A 10,000-nucleotide genomic window follows, 5' to 3' on the forward strand; every position below is an offset into this window, starting at 1 on the left:
AAACAAAACCACCGCCGACCGGGACGCGTCCCGTCCGAGAGCGCGCCGCTAACGACGGACACCCGACGCGCGACACCCGCGACGCACTAGACGCCGGGGGCCACGCGAAGGACGCCGCTGCAGCGCGACGGACGCCCGCGAGGGGCGGACGCGATCCTCGTTCTCTACCGTCGCTGCGTAATGTACGCCGCGGCCGTGGACACCGCGGCTCCGCCTCGCAGAGCGAGACGGGTCAACCGCACGGCGCATTCGACCGCGGCGCGACGGGTCGCGGTGTTATACTAAGGGAGAAGTGCACGCGCTCCGGGAGCCTGACGGCGCACCCGCGCACCCACCGCCCCGACCCGAAAGCCGAAGGCGAAGGTTTGCGCGAGGCGCGAGCCCCGACGGAAGACACGATGAATCTCCCCGTTCGCTCGTTTGAGTTCCACAGGTTTACCCCTGAACGGTTTCACGTACTCTTTAACTCTCTCTTCAAAGTTCTTTTCAACTTTCCCTCACGGTACTTGTTCGCTATCGGTCTCGTGGTAGTATTTAGCCTTAGATGGAGTTTACCACCCACTTAGGGCTGCACTCTCAAGCAACCCGACTCTAGGGAGAGAGACCGTCGCGGCCGGCTACCGTCACCACGGGCCTGGCACCCTCTGCGGGTAAGCGGGCCCCGTTCAAGATGAACTTGGACAGGCAGCCGTGACTAATGACCGCGCGTGTATGTATAACTCTCCTCCCGAACGCTACATTTCCCGGCGGCCCGCCGGGGCCGCAGGATTCAGCGCTGGGCTCTTCCCGTTTCGCTCGCCGCTACTCGGGGAATCCTCGTTAGTTTCTTTTCCTCCGCTTACTGATATGCTTAAGTTCGGCGGGTGATCTCTCCTGATTTGAGGTCGACAACAAAAATTTTATAAATTCGAGAAGTACGCAAAGCAAGTGTGCGCGTATTCTCGCCCGTGCAGACTCTGTCAAGCGGGCGCGAAACCGACGAGCGTCCGCGGAGGTGCGCGCGGCCGAGAGCGCGAAGATCGCCCCGGACAGCCGACCGCTCGCGCGGTAGACTGCCCAGTTTTCAGCGTCGTCGCTAGCTCAAGGCTCGCACGCGTTCCTCCGCGTTTGGTATAACGCAAGCGGAAATCGCGCGCATCGAGAGAGCACTTCGTCAAATTTAACCGGACGCCGAGGTCCCGGCGCGCGTCTCCGAGGAGACGACGCGCGCGGGCCCCGGCGACGCCGGCAACGCTCGCTCTGCGCGCCCCCGTCCGAGGACGGGGGCGAGAGAACAGTCTGGTCGCATTGTGTGCGCGACCCTCAAACAGGAGTGGTCCGTCGACAAACTACGTCTTGCTCGGACCGCAATGTGCGTTCGAAATGTCGATGCTCATGTGTCCTGCAGTTCACACTCTGACGCGCATTTAGCTGCGTTCTTCATCGACCCACGAGCCGAGTGATCCGCCGTTCAGGGTAATAATGATAACAAACATAAATAGATACGTTTTAGTTTTCGGTTTTTACAATTTGGTTTGCGTTTTCGAAATGTTTATAATTCCATTCGACAAAAAGATTAATTTTGTACCGCCGCCTTCACGGCGACGGGTAAAATTTCACCGGACGAGCGGATAGAGGACGAAGCCCTCCTCCGCTCGACGCCGGCGGTTCTCGGTTCGCATCGGCGCCCTTGGGCGATCTCCGACGCAGTAATTTAGCATTCGTTCGATTATGGTATATATGTATAATATATGTTTTGTTTCATAATAATATTTCATATCATGGAAAGCGCAAACATTAAACACAGGAAATGATCCTTCCGCAGGTTCACCTACGGAAACCTTGTTACGACTTTTACTTCCTCTAAATGATCAAATTCGGTCAAACTTTCCGACGCGTCGGATGCCCGTGAGAGCTTCCGCGCACCAGTCCGAAGACCTCACCAAATCATCCATCGGTAGTAGCGACGGGCGGTGTGTACAAAGGGCAGGGACGCAATCAACGCGAGCTGGTGACTCGCTTTTACTAGGAATTCCTCGTTCATGGGGGAGAATTGCAAACCCCAATCCCTATCACGAAGGGGTTTCATCGGGTTACCCGGGCCGTTAGGCCAAGGAGGACACGCTGATCCCTTCAGTGTAGCGCGCGTGCGGCCCAGGACATCTAAGGGCATCACAGACCTGCTATTGCTCAATCTCGTGCGGCTATATATACCGCCGGTCCCTCTAAGAAGATTTTCATTGTACGCCGGTAGTGAAGACCGCGAAACGCACGACCCCGACGCGCGAACGCCGAAGCCGCGCGCACACGGACCCTCGTGATACCGGTTGCACGTCTATTTAATAGGCTAGAGTTACGTTCGTTACCGGAATTAACCTGACAAATCGCTCCACCAACTAAGAGCGGCCATGCACCACCACCCACCGAATCGAGAAAGAGCTGTTAATCCGTCAATCCTTCCAGTGTCCGGGCCTGGTGAGTTTTCCCGTGTTGAGTCGAATTAAGCCGCAGGCTCCACTCCTGGTGGTGCCCTTCCGTCAATTCCTTTAAGTTTCAGCTTTGCAACCATACTCCCCCCGGAGCCCGAAAGCTTTGGTTTCCCGGGAGCTGCCCACCGGGTTAAAATTATGAAACTTCGGCGGATCGCTGGCTGGCATCATTTATGGTTAGAACTACAGCGGTATCTAATCGCCTTCGAACCTCTAACTTTCGTTCTTGATTAATGAAAACACCTTTGGCAAATGCTTTCGCTTTAGTCCGTCTTGCGACGATCCAAGAATTTCACCTCTAACGTCTCAATACGAATGCCCCCAGTCGTCCCTATTAATCATTACCTCTGGTATCAGAAAGCCAACAAAACAGAACCGAGGTCCTATTCTATTATTCCATGCGTACAATATTCAGGCAAGTGTTAGCCCGCTTTGAGCACTCTAATTTGTTCAAAGTAAACAGCCGCGACGGCCCGCCTCGGTGCGCGGCCGACCGTGAGGCCGACCGACACACGCCGGCGGTGGACGCACCGGCGAGAAGCCCCGCAGACGTGCCTGTCGTACCGCATTCGGTAGACCGACACCGCAGGACACAATTTCAACTACGAGCTTTTTAACCGCAACAACTTTAGTATATGCTATTGGAGCTGGAATTACCGCGGCTGCTGGCACCAGACTTGCCCTCCAATGGATCCTCATTAAAGGATTTAAAGTGTAATCATTCCGATCACGAGGCCTCGGACGAGTCCCGTATCGTTATTTTTCGTCACTACCTCCCCGTGCCGGGAGTGGGTAATTTGCGCGCCTGCTGCCTTCCGTGGATGTGGTAGCCGTTTCTCAGGCTCCCTCTCCGGAATCGAACCCTGATTCCCCGTTACCCGTGACAACCATGGTAGTCGCATAAACTACCATCGACAGTTGATAAGGCAGACATTTGAAAGATGCGTCGCCGGTGCTAGACCGTGCGATCAGCTCAAAGTTATCTAGAGTCATCTCGAATGGCGACGGACGGGGCGCGAACCCCGCCGCCGATTGGTTTTTGATCTAATAAAAGCATTCCTCCCGTTACCGGTCAGAACCTCGTTTGCATGTATTAGCTCTAGAATTGCCACAGTTATCCAAGTAACCGTGTACGATCTAAGGAACCAAAACTGATATATTGAGCCATTCGCGGTTTCACCTTAATTCGGCTTTTACTGAGACTTGCATGGCTTAGTCTTTGAGACAAGCATATGATTACTGGCAGGATCAACCAGGGAGCTGCACCACCGTCGGAGGGTTTTTAATCCTCCGAACGACAGAGGCCCGCCCTCGCGTAGAGGGCGCGGACAACACGGCGTTAAAGAACACGCGACGGAGTCACCCGCACGAGTCACGCTCATTATGCGTACCGCTATATTCTCCCGCTCGGCGACCGTCGCTAGACGAAAGCTCCGCGGGAAAATTTTTGCTTCAAACGAAGAAAGCGCGCGTAGGACGGCTCCCGCCCGAGAGAGAGAGACCGCACCCGCGACGACGCTATCGTCCGATTTATAATTCCCATTCGTAAAACGTGTACACCGAAAGCGCACGCCTTTGGCGAGGCAACAGTGAGACGGGGATAAAATCCTCCGCCTTTGCTTTTGAAAATTCTGCTCGCGCGGAACTCCAGAGTCAAAACATGAGCGCGAACGCCGCGCAGAAGCGGGCGTCACGTAGTTTCTCGCAAATAACACCGCCGACACGACCGATAGGCCGCCGCAGTTTGCGAACGCCGTGCATCGAGAGCCCGCCACACTCGGCGGGCACAAAGCTGTGCCGGGTCGCGTTCTCGCTCGGGACGGCGCCGAGCGCGATGCGCCCGCTCCGACCCCTCGAAGGCGCGCAGGCGGCCGGGCCGTCGGGCCTCGGGCGGCTCGCGAAACCGGGCACAAGGCGCTCGGTCTCGGTAAATAAATTTACTCTCGTCACTTACTTTCGTATTCGCATTTTGGAAATTTTAAATTATTTCATTTAATCGATGATACCGACCGACCGTTCCCGGTGAGTTTAAAAAAACTTAATACAGAGGTACGTAGTTATTTCAAATTTACACAATAAGAACATATTTCAAATAAAAATAAAAACTTAACATAGATATAATAATAATAATAATAAATAACTAACATAACTAACTAAATATATAACTAACAGATCGAGCGATTAGTCATAATAGAACCGATATAGTTTTACATGACAAAATTTTTAAAAATAACTTATATCATCGATGTCGCTATTCCGAATTCCTGTAATATTCAAAAATCTGTTAGTGAAAAAATAAGAAAATACACAGATTTAGGAAATGAGAAAAAAAGAATTTGGCATTCTCAGACTATAAAAATATTACCATTCGTTATTTCGGCTACCGGCATTATACCTAGCTCTCTTATTAAAAATTTAGGCGTATTAGATCTATCAAAAAATTTATATATAAAGATGCAAAAGTCGGTCATTTTGAATACATGTAGGATAACAAAAGATTTTTTTAAATGTTTATGTTGAGGGATCTGTAGGATTTATTTATAGGCCCCGTTAGGAGTTCTACCGAGCCGAACCCTCCGATATGAAAATATCTGGAGTCGGTGAATTATTTTCCCATTTGATCTCTGTTGAGTTGACGTGTTGTTCTTGTATTGTTTTGTATTTATTTTACTTTTTTAAATTTAAATTCCATTGACAAAGATCAATTTTTTGCTAATAAGTATTGGCAAAAAATTTTTATTGGCATAAAATTATATTGGCAGAAGATTTTATTGGCATCAAATTTTATTGGCAGAAAATTTTATTGGCCTAAAATTTTATTGGCATAAAATTATATTGGCAGAAAATTTTATTGGCATCAAATTTTATTGGCATCAAATTTTATTGGCAGAAAATTTTATTGGCATAAATTTTAATGGCAAAAATTTTTGTCAATTTATCTATTTGCAAAAATTGTAATCGCACCTAACCTGACCTGACCTAACCTAACCTAACCTAACCTAACCTAACCTAACCTAACCTAACCTAACCTAACCTAACCTAACCTAACCTAACCTAACCTAACCTAACCTAACCTAACCTAACCTAACCTAACCCAACCTAACCTAACCTAACCTAACCAAACCTAACCTAACCTAACCTAACCAAACCTAACTTAACCTAACCTAACCTAACCTAACCTAACCTAACCTAACCTAACCTAACCAAACCTAACCTAACCTAACCTAACCTAACCTAACCTAACCTAACCTAACCTAACCTAACCTAACCTAACCTAACCTAACCTAACCTAACCTACACTAACCCAACCTAACCTAACCTAACCTAACCTAACCTAACCTAACCTAACCTAACCTAACCTAACCTAACCTAACCTAACCTAACCTAACCTAACCTAACCTAACCTAACCTAACCTAACCTAACCTAACCTAACCTAACCTGATACATAAAGTAAATTCACCCGGCACCCACAAGACTAGGCAACATTTTAGAATTGTTATATTATATCATTTATTCTGTTGAGTTAAAAAAAAAAGAAAACTTAATAGACGACATTGAAATTAAATCAAATAAATTCATATTTACACGTACATTTTTTAAAAATATATTCAATTAAAAATTAACATTTTTACCTCTACAAGAGTCCAAAAACACTCGTCTGTGAAGTGTAAAAAAATAATAATAAAATTTTACTTTTAAAACATATGTAAATAGGAGAAAAAAAAAATCATAACAAAACATATAAAGTGAAGAGATTTTTGTATATTTATACATAAGTACATACATACATACATACATACATACATACATAGTAAGAAAACGATTTTAAAAGGGATTCGAATAAAACAAATTCACCGACTATTACAGACCGCGATGCGCCCGCTCCGACTCCTCGACTGCGCTCAGACGGACGCCCGGGCGGTCGGGCCTCTCGCGGAACCGGCCGCAGTAGCGCGAGCCGCGTCGCCTCATCTCCGGCCGTCTGCCCGACTGCTCACGCTCGGTCTCGAAAAAATAAATTTACCCTCGTCGCTCACGTCTTCTCACTATCGAAATGTTAAATTATACATACATACATACATACATACATACATACATACATACATACATACATGATAAGAAAACTAAAAAATAAACATTTTCACACTGAGGGCCATTAAGTGCGGCCCGTTTACTCCCGCCGTTTACCCGCGGCTACCACCCGAAATGAGATCCTCTCAGCTCCGCTCCGGTCCCAATGCTCCCGTAACATTTAAATTTTTTATTCTACGCTGCAAGAATGACGTTCCGAATTAGATTCCGAAATAAAAATCTATAAAAATAAATAAATTACAATTTCACATTGAGGGCCATTAAGTGCGGCCCGTTTACTCCCGCCGTTTACCCGCGGCTATCATCCGAAATGAGATCTTGTCAGCTCCGGTCCCAATGCTCCCGAAACCTTTAAATTTAATATTCTACACTAAGAATGGCGTTCCGAATTAGATTCTGAAATAAAATACGTCAAAAAAAAAGTTTTTTTTTTTTTTTTTTTCTTTTAAATCACACCGTGCCCGGGGCAAATGGCGTCATCGGGTGCGTCGCAGTTACTCCCGCCGTCCACCCGCGGCCGCTACTCGATATCAGATCCCACTCATCGCCGGCCCCGCTGCACCGAACCGCGGCTAAATTTATTATTCTACACTAAAAATGACGTTATGAGTTCGATTCTGAAATTTAAAAAAAATAAATATTTTATTTTTAAATAAGAAAATTTTGAAAACACTTTGAGGGCCGTTAAGTGCGTTCCAGTTACTCCCGCGCTTTACCCGCGCCCGCCGCTCTGAATTGCATTCCCTCACCTCCTGACGAAAATGATTTATTTAATTTATTAATTATCGAAGACAATATTACCGATTTCTAAACGAAAATCTGAAACAGAAAAATCAGAAAAGGATACGGTCACATCTAGGACTGATTTTTTTTTTTTTTATTATTTTGGTGATTTTTCTCTTTCAGATTTTCTTTTAGAATTCGCTAATATTATCTTCGATAATTAAATATTACAATATTAGGTTTTACTCAGTAAAGTTATTCCAAAAAATAAATAATTACTATTATTATTATTTATAATTTTTATTCACACATAAATATGACACTTAGGTACACAGCATAAGAAGAATAATAACAAAAAACCTAATTTTCCCCGAAACCGCTACGCCATCTATCGTCTACAATGTTTTGAACTCATCAAAAGACGAAAAAAAAGAAGAAAGGTTTGTGAATTGATTTCTTTTTTCGATATCATACTACAAGTCGTAAGTTGGGTTTCTATATTATATTGATCGGCGACCGGATAAATCATCAAAATGATAATTCATCACATATTTAAAAAGTTATGTAAAGTCATGGAAAGTGATGAATCAAAAACTTTTTTTTACTGGGTTAAGTAGGTTAGGTTAGGTCAGGTTAGGTTAGGTTGGGTTAGGTTAGGTTAGGTTAGGTAAGGTTAGGTTAGGTTAGGTTTAAACAAATCATCGTTTTTAATGATTCTATATCACTTTTTAAAAGTGTGTTGAACAGTCACCGTGTTGAGTTAGCATGGAACCATATTGATCATAAATTTTATATATAATCATAATACATAGGGCGACTGAAGAAAGCCACACTAAGTTTATCGAAAACCGCCACGAGTGTCGATGAAATAAATAAATAAATAAATTAATTAAAATTAAAAGAAAATCGATAAATGCAATCAGGTTGCATGATAAATCACCACAATGACAACAGAACACACATTGAAAAAGTGATATGAAGTCATTAAAAGTGATGAAACAAAAATTGGGTTAAATACTTATACTCGTAACCTATTCAACCTAGTTTTTGTTTCATCACTTTTCATGACCTCACATCGCCGTTTAAAGGTTTGTTGAATTTTGATTTTGACGATTTATCCGGTCACTAACCCCTAACCTAACCAGAATACGGGACACGTCTCCATCGTCTTTTTTTTTTCGAAAATTCGGTTAAAAAAAAAAAATAACATTCTGGAGGAGAACCACCACTTTCTTGCCCTGTTTTAGGTACTGACAGTACCCCTTCAGAGCAACAACTCGGAAACTGCTTTTAAATTTAACTGAAACTGTAATGAAACATTCTTTATGGGCATTCTGGTAATCATGTACCGCTTCTGTTGCGGTTATCATCTGGGCTCGCTCCACATGAATTAACATACACTTTACGCATTGAAAGAGTCCATAAATTTTTTTTAAGGTTTTTTTATTCTCGCGGCTCTATGGACGTTACCCTTGGCTTTACCCATCGATTTATATATTAGGCATGACCAATTACCACTCCCTAGAGACAAGTAGAGGTATTGCTTTGCTTAAATATTTTTTTCAACTAATAAACGATCACTTATCTAATAATGATATACTGGCCCAATTATTTTTTTTTTGTACCAGAGTCTCACTCTCGAGGACGTCATAACAATGACGTCTTCTATATAGTAGAGCGAGCCGCACTAATTTATTTATAAACTCACGAGAGCTACGTGCTTTTTGAATGCGGTAGATAAAAAAATAGATTTTTATTTTTTGTGTCCTATAGCGCATTTGCGAGATTTTTGGAATTGCATATACACTGCATAAATGGTACAATTATGGCTATTTTACTTGTAATTGTTATAAATAAATGTACAAATTATATAAATAAATACATACCTAACCCCCGTTTCTTATTTTCGGCATTCGGAGTGGTTGAGGGTGCAATGGCAAGGCCATTTCCTGGTTATCAGCTGAAAACGGGATACGCCGAGCAGTATCTTGTTCTGATCCAACTTCACTGTCCGAGTCAATGGTCAATTGTTCCCTGTGGGACTTCCTTTTTAGAGGGTCAAGCAGTAGGCGATGTGGAGGAAATTAGTTCATGAATCTTTTTCATAAGGTTTTTTTCACGGTCCCCCAAAGGATCTCCAGGATTCCTGGTGGAGCCATCGGAATCCTCCGACGAAACCGGAACAGACGCCATTTACACTGAAAAATGTCAAGACAATTGAAGAAAAGTCAAAATTAAAAGTAAAAAAACGTTTTGGAGCAAATTGTATGTATGTAACATTTCAATGTTAACTTTTTTTTCTAATTTCTAAATTTTAAAAAAGGGACATATGGGAATGTGGTAAATCCGCGCGATAACTTCACAATCGGAGGACGAGGCGTTCGGCCACCTAGAGAGAGTCACAGTTACTACCGCCGCTAATCCGCTTTAAAAAAAAAATCGCATAAAAAAAGCCCCCGAGGCACACTCCATTCGAGTGTCCCTCGGTGGGTGTTGTGAAAAGAATGTACGTACGTACGTATGTATGTATGTATGTATGTATGTAACATTTCAATGTTAACTTTTTTTTTCTTTTCCGTTCGTGAAACTCTCAAACACGCTAAAACCGTCACGAGTGCCGGGGACTTTGAAAAAAAAAAAATTGCAAAAAAAAAGCGCGAACGAACGCGCGCACAAGCGTAGAGGACGGGGGCGCGTCACGTTTCACACGTGACAC

General features: G+C 44.3%; 3 non-coding genes across 3 annotated transcripts in view; all 3 read right to left on the reverse strand.

The window, feature by feature from the left end:
- LOC149408442 (large subunit ribosomal RNA) overlaps positions 1 to 887 on the reverse strand; it is a 4,064-nt gene extending 3,177 nt beyond the window's left edge. The window contains exon 1 of the ribosomal RNA XR_016305589.1: positions 1 to 887. This exon is cut by the window's left edge and continues 3,177 nt beyond it. This is a non-coding gene — a ribosomal RNA (large subunit ribosomal RNA).
- A 409-nt stretch (positions 888 to 1,296) lies between these two features.
- Positions 1,297 to 1,458, reverse strand: LOC149408443 (5.8S ribosomal RNA). Its single transcript, XR_016305588.1, has one exon. It is a non-coding gene; the product is annotated as a 5.8S ribosomal RNA (ribosomal RNA).
- Positions 1,459 to 1,787: 329 nt separating this feature from the next.
- On the reverse strand, positions 1,788 to 3,727 carry LOC149408444 (small subunit ribosomal RNA). Its single transcript, XR_016305592.1, has one exon. It is a non-coding gene; the product is annotated as a small subunit ribosomal RNA (ribosomal RNA).
- Between the last annotated feature and the right edge of the window lie 6,273 nt (positions 3,728 to 10,000).

This window comes from Hesperophylax consimilis, unplaced genomic scaffold (genome assembly GCF_061612785.1).
Source record: "Hesperophylax consimilis isolate HC1 unplaced genomic scaffold, BYU_Hcon_1.0 scaffold_286, whole genome shotgun sequence".
In the NCBI taxonomy this organism is placed as follows: domain Eukaryota; kingdom Metazoa; phylum Arthropoda; class Insecta; order Trichoptera; family Limnephilidae; genus Hesperophylax; species Hesperophylax consimilis.